This window comes from Xyrauchen texanus, chromosome 35 (assembly GCF_025860055.1).
Source record: "Xyrauchen texanus isolate HMW12.3.18 chromosome 35, RBS_HiC_50CHRs, whole genome shotgun sequence".
Classification (NCBI taxonomy): domain Eukaryota; kingdom Metazoa; phylum Chordata; class Actinopteri; order Cypriniformes; family Catostomidae; genus Xyrauchen; species Xyrauchen texanus.
Window position 1 is genome coordinate 32,393,977 of NC_068310.1, and position 14,066 is coordinate 32,408,042.

The following is a 14,066-nucleotide window of genomic DNA, read 5'->3' on the forward strand; positions in this document are numbered from 1 at the left end:
ATCAACCCAGAAGTCTCTACGATTTTCTGGTGCAGAGATATGTGATTTGTTACTCGGTTGCTAGGGTAACCCCATCTGGTTGCTAGACAGTTACCATAGTTATACTTATCAACTCTCCTTGCCATCCTGACTGAAATAAATCAACCTAGAAGTCTCTACGATTTTCTGTTGCAGAGATATGTGATTTGTTACTCGGTTGCTAGGGTAACCCCATCTGGTTGTTAGGCAGATACCATAGTGATACTTATCAAGTCTTCTTGCCATCCTGATTGAAATAAACCAACCCAGAAGTCTCTACGAGTTTCTGGTGCAGAGATATGTGATTTGTTACTCGGTTGCTAGGGTAACCCAATGTGGTTGCTAGGCAGTTACCATAGTGATACTTATCAAGTCTCCTTTACATCCTGATTGAAATAAATCAACCCAGAAGTCTCTACGATTTTCTGGTGCAGAGATATGTGATGTGTTACTCGGTTGCTAGGGTAACCCCATCTGGTTGCTAGGCAGTTACCATAGTGATAGTAATGAAGTCTCCTTGCCATCCTGATTGAAATAAGTCAACCCGGAAGTCTGTACTATTTTCTGGTGCAGAGATATTTGATTTGTTACTCGGTTGCTAGGGTAACCCCATCTGGTTGCTAGGCAGTTACCATAGTTATACTAATCAAGTCTCCTTGCCATCCTGATTGAAATAAGTCAACCCGGAAGTCTGTACTATTTTCTGGTGCAGAGATATTTGATTTGTTACTCGGTTGCTAGGGTAACCCCATCTGGTTGCTAGGCAGTTACCATAGTTATACTAATCAAGTCTCCTTGCCATCCTGATTGAAATAAGTCAACCCAGAAAAAAAAATATTCAGATAATTAAAATGCATTACATTCTTGTGGTAGAAGAGTTATTAATCATTGATAAGTCAATAAAAAAAGTGGCTTTAGAATACAATGTATTGTTTACTACCATATTATTGATCATAAGTCAATCATTGGCACACAGTTCACAGGAATCCATTTCACAAGTGAATTTGTCAATCAGTTGGAGATTTATTATGAGGGCTTGGTTAAGGACCCGTCAATTTACACCTGCGTCTAACATGCTTGTGTAGCGTCTCGGGTGCATTGTGTCATAAACATAACATTTTTAGGTCACTGTGTCAAGTTAAATATAGTTTAATACTTGGAACACATCTTGAGATCCCTTAGTTCGGATTTACACTCCATTTAGTGTTTTGAATGCAAGAACCTTACGCATGTTTGTGTTGTTCTGCTGCTCAAGGGTGTTTTTCTTCACTATATAAACTGCTCGTTGCCACACAGCTGAAGTTTCACTTACTGCCCTCTGGAGTAAACAGGTGGTACTACAAGCTTGCATTTCTCAGGAATCTTCCATATTACAGTCCGGTGGCATTGCGATTAGTCAAATGAATCGCACTGAATTAACGCGTTAAATCGACAGCCCTAAAATATATATATATATATTATATATATATATATATATATATATAATGTTGGCAAAAAGCACTTGCATACAATTAAATATGCAAGAATTTGAAAACATGAACTTGCAATATATCACATTCAACATTTTCACTCAACACATTCACTTTAACGTGGTGAAGATACAATTGAGTTCTATAAGCAATTACAGCATCACAGTTGATTGTTTTGAGTTAAAAATAAATATATTGTGAGGGTTGTCACATAGCTATAAATGTTACGTTTTTTGTGTACAGATGCACCAAGCCAGCAAAAACATGAATAGTGGCCAATATTTGGATAAGATCTAAAAAAGACTGAGTTAACTACCATGGAAAAATGCTTTTGTATTTCTCTGTTTACACTTAAAGAGACTATTAAAGGTCATTAACATCTAGTTATGTCAAACAATGTCCTTAGACGTTATTTACATTTATACATTTGGCAGACGCTTTTATCCAAAGCGACTTTTGCCCTTATTACAGGGACAATCTCCCCGGAGCAACCTGGAGTTAAGTGCCTTGCTCAAGGACACAATGTGGTGGCTGTGGGGATCGAACCAGCGACCTTCTGATTAACAGTTATGTGCTGTAGCCCACAACGCCACCACCACTCCATATTTGAAGTATGAAAATAAAATGCATTATAAAGGTGTCATATGTCAACAATCTATTTTTCTTTTGATTTTGAGCAGAAATATGTGTTCATAATGCCTCGTATAACGAACTTGTACTCAGTTGTAAATTGTTGTGAATAATTGTCACAATTATAATTGGCACCTGTAATGAGTATAATTAATTGAAATGCATGAGCAACACATATAGTATATTAGTACCTAGTATATGACTAGGCAAGTATAATAATTTATTATAACAGTAATTACAATGAGTTTTAAGATAATACATGATAATGTGTATTTTAAGCATTACTATTATTAAGAAAACCTTTATGAGTTACGCATACAGGCTTCAAGTAAAGCATTACAAAATTGTCCTTAATACCTAAAATAATTTCTTACTGAAGTCAATAGTGAGAATCTTGCTGGTCAGGAAAAAATCTGACCAGCAAGAAAAAAAAGTCTTGATCTTGTGGTCTTGGTCTCAAGACCTCTTGAAACCATATAAACGTGGTCTTGGTCTCAATACCCAGTGCCTTGGTCTCAGCTTATGGTCTTAGTCACGACCGCAGTGTATTTATTACCAGTGCACTAAATGTGATAATTTTTTCAACCGCTGGTGTGGCATCTTCACCATTACTGAGAATTTGCAAGTACTTCAGCCTCTGTGTCATCATGCATATTTCGACAAGCACTGTCTCGCTCATTATTTAATGTAAGTACAAGAACTATTGTCTAACACACAAAGCAATCATTAGTGATTTATGGTTCTAACTTATGAGGTGCCCCTAGGGACATTATTCAGAATTACCATGCACATACATGTACTTTTCCTCTCACATACACATATGAAACCAAATTCATTCACATACTACAGTGAAATGCTCACACACATACAAGTGAAATGCTTTTACAAACACAACTGAAAAGCTCTCATACATACAACTGAAAATATTATGCTCACACACACAACTGAAATGCTCACACACACACAACTGAAATGCTCTCTCACACACAACTGAAATGCTCACACACACACACAACTGAAATGCTCACACACACACACACAACTGAAATGCTCACACACACACACACAACTGAAATGCTCACACACACAACTGAAATGCTCTCACACACACAACTGAAATGCTCTCACACACACAATTGAAATGCTCTCACACACACAACTGAAATGCTCACTCACACACACAACTGAAATGCTCACTCACACACACAACTGAAATGCTCACACACACACACAACTGAAATGCTCACACACACACACAACTGAAATGCTCACACACACACACACAACTGAAATGCTCACACACACACACAACTGAAATGCTCACACACACACAACTGAAATGCTCTCTCACACACAACTGAAATGCTCACACACACACACAACTGAAATGCTCACACACACACAACTGAAATGCTCACACACACACACACAACTGAAATGCTCTCACACACACAACTGAAATGCTCTCACACACACAACTGAAATGCTCTCACACACACAACTGAAATGCTCTCACACACACAACTGAAATGCTCTCACACACACAACTGAAATGCTCTCACACACACAACTGAAATGCTCACACACACACACAACTGAAATGCTCTCACACACAACTGAAATGCTCTCACACACAACTGAAATGCTCTCACACACACACAACTGAAATGCTCACACACACACACAACTGAAATGCTCACACACACACAACTGAAATGCTCTCTCACACACAACTGAAATGCTCACACACACACACAACTGAAATGCTCACACACACAACTGAAATGCTCACACACACACACACACAACTGAAATGCTCACACACACAACTGAAATGCTCTCACACACACAACTGAAATGCTCTCACACACACAATTGAAATGCTCTCACACACACAACTGAAATGCTCACACACACACACAACTGAAATGCTCTCACACACAACTGAAATGCTCTCACACACACAACTGAAATGCTCTCACACACACAACTGAAATGCTCTCACACACACAACTGAAATGCTCTCACACACACAACTGAAACACACTCACACACACAACTGAAATGCTCTCACACACACAAGTGAAATGCTCTCACACACACAAGTGAAATGCTCTCACACACACAACTGAAATGCTCTCACACACACAAGTGAAATGCTCTCTCACACACAACTGAAATGCTCTCACACACACAACTGAAATGCTCTCACACACACAACTGAAATGCTCTCACACACACAACTGAAATGCTCTCACACACACAACTGAAACACACTCACACACACAACTGAAATGCTCTCTCACACACAACTGAAATGCTCTCACACACACAACTGAAATGCTCTCACACACACAACTGAAATGCTCTCACACACACAACTGAAACACACTCACACACACAACTGAAATGCTCTCACACACACAACTGAAATGCTCTCACACACACAACTGAAACACACTCACACACACAACTGAAACGTGCTCTCACACACACAAGTGAAATGCTCTCATACATACAACTAAAATGATTACACTCTCACACACAACTGAAAAGCATTTCGGTATGTTGTATGAAAGCATTTCAGTATGTTGTATGAAAGCATTTCAGTATGTTGTATGCAAGCATTTCAGTTGAAACGGAAGGTGGTTAAAGTACCCACTCCACTCCAGTTGGTGGCAGTAGTGCACCTCAAGACAAATAACTAGAAGCTGTTGAAAGAAAGCATATAGGCGGTGGGCCGAGTCCGTCTATCTCGTTTAGTTTTTGATTTGATAGTTACCCAGCAGCTGTCTGGCTCATTTTTTTTATTTGTCTGTATGAATAATTCACAAAAAGATTACAGATTGTTTCCAACGCCAATTGTTGCACATTAAAGTATAAAAATAGATTTAATTTCGCTAGCTGATCACAAACGTTGGCCGGAGTGAGATCCAATCAACGCTTGTGTTGTTACCTTGTTGAATTGATTTGGCCAATCACGTTATTCATTGAACCGGCGTCGCGTGACTCGCGTCAGTCTGAAGCCAAATGAGTGTACAACCCAACCTGGAGAGACCGGTGTGTCTCGGCAAGACAACGTCAAGGTAAGATTTGTTTTACAATGATTATACACCCCTATATCTTAATGCTTTTCATATAAGTTGTATTTAAGACTGCAAGCTATACTTCGTCGTGAATATATGCGTTGTCGTTGATGAGAACAGTAGCCACGAAAGAATGATGGTAGTGGAGCAGTAAAGCTAGGTCTAACGGTATGTTGCTTAGGCTAATCCAAATCATTCGGTACATACACAATGAACTAAGCAAAGAGTATTCAAATACGGGATAATTACGGGTACCGTAATTTCCGGACTATAAGCCGCAACTTTTTTCCCACGCTTTGAACCTCGCGGCTTATACAATGACGCGGCTAATATATGGATTTTTCCCGCTTTCAAATGTTTTATATATATATATATATATATATATATATATATATATATATTAAAAAAACATTCTGTGACGTGCTCAGTTTTTTGGCGTGAAGCTTTCATTAGACCAATGAAATTGCCGAACGGGTTAAGGTCAAAACAACTTTTTTGTTTACTGTTTAGATTAAATCGAGCGGCTCAAACTTCCCATCATTCTGATTACGGTAGTAATTTTGTCACCCTCACCATGGCAAAGACATGGAGAAACGCATATGATGCTGCTTTCAAGTTGAAGGCGATTGATCTGGCTGTTGCACGGAGCTTGGTCTTAATGAGTCGATGATAAGACGTTGGAAACAGCAGCGTGATGAATTGACTCAGTGCAAAAATACAACTAAATCTGAGGCTATTCAACTCCGACACTGAAGGAGATGACTTCAGTGGTTTCAGTGCACAGGACGAGGAAGATAGTGACCAATGACTTTCTTGGTAGGCTACTATTTACTGCAAATGTTTTATTACAAGCCGTGGTGTGGCAGCGGGGCATGGTCAAGCGCCGTCCGGGAGAGAAAAGCTGTAAGGCGCTTACACCTGCGCTAAATTATGTCTAATACCGGTGTCTAATTTCAAGTGCCCTGCTTCACATGTCCTTCTTAGGAAAACTGTCACACGGGCACCAGTGTGACAGTTTTCAGCAGGGCACTTGACGCTCCAGGTAAGGCTTTTAATGGCCACAGCAATGTTTACAATCAATTTTATAAAGTTTCTCAATTCCTCTATGCGCCAACACTAGACTGACCTGTGTCACTCTCTCAGCTCTGTGGCTGCTGCCTTTTTATGACGCTCTCCCCATGCTTACTGAAATTAGACACCGGTGTTACACATAATTTAGCTCAGGTGTAAGCGCCCTTACCGCTTTTCTCTCCCGGACGGGCGCTTGACCATGCCCCCGCTGCCACACCGTGTTTCGTTAAAGCCTATTTATTTTTGTTACAAGCCGTGTTTCGTTAAAGCCTGAGTAAAGTTCATTTGTTTCAATGTACCGGTAGGCACCTGCGGCTTATAGACAGGTGCGGCTTATTTATGTTCAAAATAATATTTTATTTAAGAATCAGTGGGTGCGGCTTATATTCGGGTGCGCTCAATAGTCCGGAAATTACGGTAAATATTTAAACGGGAAGACAGTAGGAAATAATTTGACAGGTATGTCAAGGTTGGATTGGTTTATAGCAAGCTACCTAGGCTACAAGTAAGCTAGACTAATTATCAGCTAAAAAGAGTGCAAAGCAAAACAAAGAAATTATTTCAAATCAACTTTATAGTGGTAGTCATGGAGTTATATAAGCCATTTATGGTTGATCGTCACAGTTTATACAATGACACAATTCTGTGCATGGTAGCTTATGTGATTTAAAATTATCTAGTAATGTGTGCTATTTATCTGAATATAATTCAGTTGTTTATCTATCACACAGACACGGACAGGACAACATCATATCTCTCCACACCCAAATGACTACAGAGGTGATCGTTGACAATCATCACATCAACAGCACCATGAATGTAGCAGGTCAAGATCACGGAGTTGCTTAGTATCCACATCACAGATGACCCATCTTGATCTATCGACACCACCAACAGAACCTGGCCAAGAAAATCCAAAAACCTCTGCACTTCCTCCCACAGTTGAGGAAGGCTCATCTCCCACAAATCCATCCCCTTAACTTTCTATAGGGGAATCATAGAGAGCCTCTTCGTTCCACCCCCACCCTCCAATAACCTAAGGGCAGCTGATTGACTCTTGCACAAATACACTGGTAGTTTACACTATGATGCTGCTACATTGGTTTATTTTTTTATTTTTAAATTTGCTATGAACATTTGACCCCACTTACACACATATTGCACTGCCTTTTGCTACTTGTCATGTCATCCACTTGCACTGAAATACTATATTAATTAGGGATGAGTCACGATTTTCGAATATTCGATTAGTTGATTTTATTATAGAATATTGAATAGGATGTGCGGGATGATTGTCTTTAAAAAAATCCCCATGTTTTAGTTGTGGTTATAAGTTGCAATCCTAAATTCACATAATATTTTTATACATTTTATAAATATATTCTTAATATTTTTTTTTTTTTGCCAGCGTAGCAGCGTTGCATTGTCAACTGCAGGTCCAGTCAGGAGAGAACGTGCTCCACCACGTTATCAAGCACAGCAATGTTTCAGCTCATGGACGTCAGGCAAAAGGAGAACAAGGTAGTTAGCTAGAAACCAGCTTGCTTCAGCTTGTCATTTTTATTTCCTAATGGACGAAAATGGGTGTTTGGAGGATACATCACGTTATCTACAGCTAACTTAAGTTAGGTGCTGTGATTAGTGGTCTTCCTAGTTTTAAAATGACAAGCTGAAGCAAGCTGGTTTCTAGCTAACTTACCTTGTTCTCCTTTTGCCTGACGTCCATGGGCTGAAACATTGCTGTGCTTGATAACGTGGTGGAGCATGTTCTTCCTGACTGGACCTGCAGTTGATAATGCAACGCTGCTACGCTGGCGGGAAGGGAAGAGCGACGCTAGGTGATCATCCATCGACGTGTCCACACTTGGAGTTGCAACGGTCGGCTGCTGCCCGATTGTTGTGGCATTTGACAGTGTTCTGATGGTCTCCGCTGAAGCCAATATGGTGTTCAGCAAGCCCGCTGCATCGACTAATGTTCTTTGCTGTTGTTGGGAAGACATTGGTGTAGCGCAGCTGGCGGGCGAACTAACGGTCAACAGTCGCTTATGTTGTGGAAGGCGCGGTTTTCTACTATGCTTTCTTTCAACAGCTTCTAGTTATTCGTCTTGAGGTGCACTACCGCCACCAACTGGAGTGGAGTGGGTACTTTAACCACCTTCCGTTTCAACTGAAATGTGCTTCCGTTTCAACTGAAATGTGCTTCCGTTTCAACTGAAATGTGCTTCCGTTTCAACTGAAATGCTTGCATACAACATACTGACATGCTTGCATACAACATACTGAAATGCTTGCATACAACATACTGAAATGCTTTTCAGTTGTGTGTGTGAGTGTGTAATCATTTTAGTTGTATGTATGAGAGCATTTCAGTTGTGTGTGTGAGTGCGTTTCAGTTGCGTGTGTGTGAGCATTTCAGTTGTGTGTGTGAGAGCATTTCAGTTGTGTGTGTGAGAGCATTTCAGTTGTGTGTGAGAGAGCATTTCAGTTGTGTGTGTGTGAGCATTTCAGTTGTGTGTGTGAGCGTAATATTTTCAGTTGTATGTATGAGAGCGTTTCAGTTGTGTTTGTAAAAGCATTTCACTTGTATGTGTGTGAGCATTTCACTATAGTATGTGAATGAATTTGGTTTCATATGTGTATGTGAGAGGAAAAGTACATGTATGTGCATGGTAATTCTGAATAATGTCCCTAGGGGCACCTCATACTAACTGCCATGTAGTGTTCATGACTTTACTCGTGGTAGCTGTGGGACCCAATAAGCTTGTTACGTTGCGGTGAGTTGTATGCGGGAGTGGACGGTAGTCTTATGAATTGTTGGTGGGAGTAGGGGAACCGATTATGACAAAAATTATAATTGAAGATTATTTCCCCTGATACTGTAAACGCCATTAATAATATTGATTAATATAATGAATATAATGGGGGAATAAAAGGAATAGGATTACATGCAGTGAAAATCAGACCAATGTCATACAGACCTTTGCTGTGGTGGACATCCTAGGAGCTATATCCTCTTTACTGTCCACTAACCAATTCAATTGACTTCACTTTAGATGTATTATTTATCTAGATAGGCATTTGGGTTATGGAGACATCTTGTAAAAACTGGACTGTTCTCTATATACTGTTGAAGTCAGAAGTTTACAAACACTTAGGTTGGACTATAGTTTTGGCAAGTCATTTAGAACATCTATTTTGTGCATGATGAGACATTTTTCCAGCAATTGTTTACAAACAGATAGTTTCACTTTTAATTGACTAAATTACAATTACAGTGGGTCAGAAGTTTACATACACCAAGTTAACTGTGCCTTTAACAGCTTGGAAAATTCCATAAAATTATGTCAAGCCTTTAGACAGTTAGCCAATTAGCTTCTGATAGAAGATGAACTGAATTGGAGGTGTACCTGTGGATGTATTTTAAGGCCTACCTACAAACTAAGTGCCTCTTTGCTTGACATCATGGGAAAATCAAAATAAATCAACCAAGACCTCAGAAAAAAAAATTGTGTACATCAATAAGTCTGGTTCATCCTTGGGGGCAATTTCCAAACACCTGAAGGTACCACATTCATCTGTACAAACAATAGTACGCAAGTATAAACACCATGGGACCACACAGCCATCATACCGCTCAGCAAGGAGATGCATTCTGTCTCCTAGAGACAAATGTAGTTTGATGCAAAAAGTGCAAATCAATCCCAGAACAACAGCAAAGGACCTTGAGAAGATGCTTGAGGAAACAGGTAGACAAGTATCTATATCCACAATAAAACAAGTCCTTTATTGGCAAAACCTGAAAAGCTGCTCAGCAAGGAAGAAGCCACTGATCCAAAACTGCCATGAAAAGCCAACGCATGGGGACAAAGATCTTACTTTTTGGAGAAATGTCCTCTGGTCTGATGAAACAAAACTAGAACTGTAATGAACATGTAATAACCATTGTTATGTTTGGAGGAAAAAGGGTGAGGTTTGCAAGCCGAAGAACAGCTTCCCAACCGTGAAGCATGGGGGTGGCAGCATCATGTTGTGGGGTGCTTTGTTGCAGGAGGGACTGGTGCACTTCACAAAATAGATGGCATCATGAGGAAGGAAAATGATGTGGATATATTGAAGCAACATTTCAAGACATCAGCCAGGAAATTAAAGCTGGTCACAAATGGGCAAATGGACAATGACATCCAAGCATACCTCCAAAGTTGTGGCAAAATGGCTTAAGGATAACGAAGTCAAGGTATTGGAGAAGCCATCACAAAGCCCTGACCTCAATCCGATATAATATTTGTGGGCAGAACTGAAAAAGCGTTTGCGAGCAAGGAGGCCTACAAACCTGACTCAGTTACACCAGTTCTGTCTGGAGGAATGGGCCAAACTTCCAGCAACTTATTGTGAGAAGCTTGTGGAAGGCTACCCAAAATGTTTGATCCAAATTAAACAATTTAAAAAGGCAATGCTACCAAATACTTCTGACCCACTAGGGAATGTGATCTGAAATAAATAATTCTCTCTAATATTAATCTGATATTTCACATTCTTAAAATAAAGAAGTGATCCTAACTGACCTTAGACAGAGAATGTTTTCTACGATTAAATGTCAGGAATTGTGAAAAACAGAGTTTAAATGTATTTGGCTAAGGTGTATGTAAACTTCTAAATTCAACTGTAGCTGTCTGGAAAATTTCTGAGCCTGCAGTGGTAAAATTAGTATTTTAAACTTTAACTCTTTCCCCGCCAGCGTTTTTAAAAAAAAGTTGCCAGCCACCGCCAGGGTTTTTGACGATTTTCGCTAAACTTTAATGGCCCGCAGAATATTTTCTTCCATGAATATATGAAGATGCTATATATCAAAATAAAGATCTGGGCCTCTGCTTTTAGGCAAAAAAAAACTATTTTATTTTATCTTCATTTGTTCTTTTTTTATTGCGACTTGAACAGAGGTAGGTTTTGTCAAAAAACAACATTTCAGACAAAAAGCTGAGAAAAAGGCATGTTTATGTCTGATATTTTGAGCTTCTCATACTCCACTTCTTCATGTTTGAGACGATCGCAGTCTGTTTCTTTGATCAAAGAGTTGCGTACTCTTTCAAAACATGCGGAGGGGTCTTCCTTACCGTATAACACCTAAAACACGGAAACCCGGAAAATTCCGTGTAAAACACGGAAAATTCCGTGTTTGGCGGGGAAAGGGTTAAAGAAGATTCTTCAAAATTAATTCAGATTCTAGGTTAATTAAAATTTACAGCCTAGTACTTGGACCGACATGTCTGGTACTTGGTCTTGGGAAAAGGTCTTGGTCTGGATCTAGGTCTAGTCTTGGTCTGGATCTGGGTCTTCAGGGGTCTAGTCTTGGTCTGGGAGGGTCTGGTCTTGACTACACCTCTGCTCTTCCTTGAAGCAAATATTCTAGTCCCAACATCATGTCCAGGCATTTTTGTAATCTTGTTTTTGGGATTACACAGGATCTGTGTTAGTTAAGGCTGAAAGTGGGATGTGGATTAGTCCAGTGTTAAGGCCCGATTATATTTCGGTTGTTCACTTGCTGATAGCTCCGCACACAGTATGTGTGCCACAAATTTCATCATCAGCACAGTCCGCACAGCCAAATTTCCACAACCGGGAATGTGGTCATCATCTGTGTGCATCGTTGGCGCATAGAGCAGAAATTTACAGAAAGTACTGAAAGAGTATCACAAAGCGGTCGTAGTACGCATGCGTTGAACGTGTCTGTCTGCACTCAGGGTCAATGTAGTATACTCAGGAAAGCACCGTGGTTGACCAGGCACGATCAGATCTGGAATGCGGTCAACCGGAGTATACCCGGGCCTTTAGGGTTCAAGTTAAGATCTTTAGATCTGTGTAGGACAAGGAGGAAACAGGGATTGAGGATTTACTGATTTATGATCCAAGTGTGAACCACAAAACACCGTTCTAATATAGTATTTTGATTGTGACGAGGAGGGTGCGGCAGGGCCGTGAGGGTGTGCGCCTGGCGACAAGTTGCCCCAATCAGCGGGAGAGGAAGATAAGGAAGAGCCGGAGACGCCAGAGGGAAAGAGACGCACACATCAGTGTTTGTGTGTGAGCATGTGTTTTTGGTTATGCTGAAAAGAAGATTTATGTCTGTGTTTGGTTTATTAAAATCTGTATTATAGTGGCAGTACACAGCCCCCTAAGGCTGCAGACAACCTCTGTATGGTTCTCACAGCCTTTGGAAATGGCATGAATCTTCAGTGTATTATTCCTCATTGATTCAAAGTCTTGTTGATGGGGCCTTAACAGCTTATGGGAAAGAGATCTGAACTTAGTATTGGACACTGGGGAGTGTGAAAGAATTAAAAACAATGTTAAAACTATGTTTAGGGACGCAAGGGTATGCCTTATTCAGTTTAATACTTTTTTGATTGTTTAAGCTTGGTTTAAAAGACACACCTACCTTCTGGCGATGTTAGTTGGAGGATGGAGACATAGTCCATGCTCTGTGGTTCTGTGCTAAGATTCAAGAATTCTAGCCAAGAGTCCAGAAATTGATCTGTGAGGTTTTAGATACTCAAATTTCATTTTGCCCCAGACTATGTATATTGGGTGATGGGGCGGTTATTAAACTAGGTGACAAATATACTAAAAGCTGAGTCCAATGGGGGTTAAAGTTAATTTTGTATATGTATATTCTGTTTGTTTTATATATATGAATCAATAAAAGTGTTATTAAAAAAACAAGTAGAAACAATGGAGTGCCACTCTCTGGAACTAAACACAACAAAGTGAACAGTTTTCAAATATGACTTCATTTCGAGTATACATCTGCGGTCTGACACCATGATGAATGCGAGTACATTCCATGCATTTGTACGATTACATCTGTGTTCCGTGTATAAACACACACAAGCAAAACAGACACTTCAACTTGCCATAAAGATCACACAAGCTATCAATCACCCTGCATGCCACAGCAACCCAATAACAGTTTTCGTGAATTCGTCAACTGAAATGATATACCACGAGACTCCTGTTTGAGAAGAGGTGCTGTTCATGCGTACAGACTGCAAAAGCCATTAGAGAGGAGGATTGAGCTTCCAAGAAACACAAACAGTAGCACATGTGCCCATGGCAAAGCCCTATCAGATCCACCCAGGGCTTTTATGTGCGATACTCGAGCTGCCTGCATTTCCACACTGTGGCAAAGTCAATAAGTAGCAGAGAGGCTGCCGATGAAGGCAGATGCACATCTCTGCACAACATATAACGTAGAGATTAGGCCAAGAGGGTACCTGCCCTTAACAACCACAATCCGGGCATTCGTACATTCTTCTGTCAGTGTAAAACAATAAACAATTTAGCAGAGCAACTTAAGAGGTCAAATGGATTTTGGAGAGATGGACTGCTGAGTTTCAGTTCAGCTTTGAGGGAGCACTCTACTCCACTTGAAACGTGGATGTTCCAAAAGTCAATCGGGATTGCTCCTTAGGAAGAGCTACATAAGCAGCTCAAACCCAACCCATGAGGCCGGATGAGAGCAGAGGAAAGGGATGGTGTACAAGGGGAAGGTCAGGAGGTGATAAGGGTCAAACTTTTTCTCACAGACGTGGTCGCCGAGGCTCCAGTGCGCACCTCCACCCCTCGTTAGAATGCAGAAGATCTTTGTCCTGCATCCTAGCAACGCAGTGTATATTCCGGATGCAAAAATAGGGAGGGGAGCCAGGTCTACAGCAGGCCAGCTCCAGTCCTCATGCAGAGGGGGTGAGTGTTCACTGATCCCAGATAAGAATTCAGCTCTTCCTCTCCCACATCCGCC

At 40.5% G+C, this 14,066-nt stretch overlaps 1 protein-coding gene across 3 annotated transcripts in view; it reads right to left on the reverse strand.

Moving 5' to 3' along the window:
- Positions 1-14,066, reverse strand: part of spryd3 (SPRY domain containing 3) — a 74,352-nt gene that overhangs the window by 15,619 nt on the left and 44,667 nt on the right. The window lies entirely within an intron of this gene.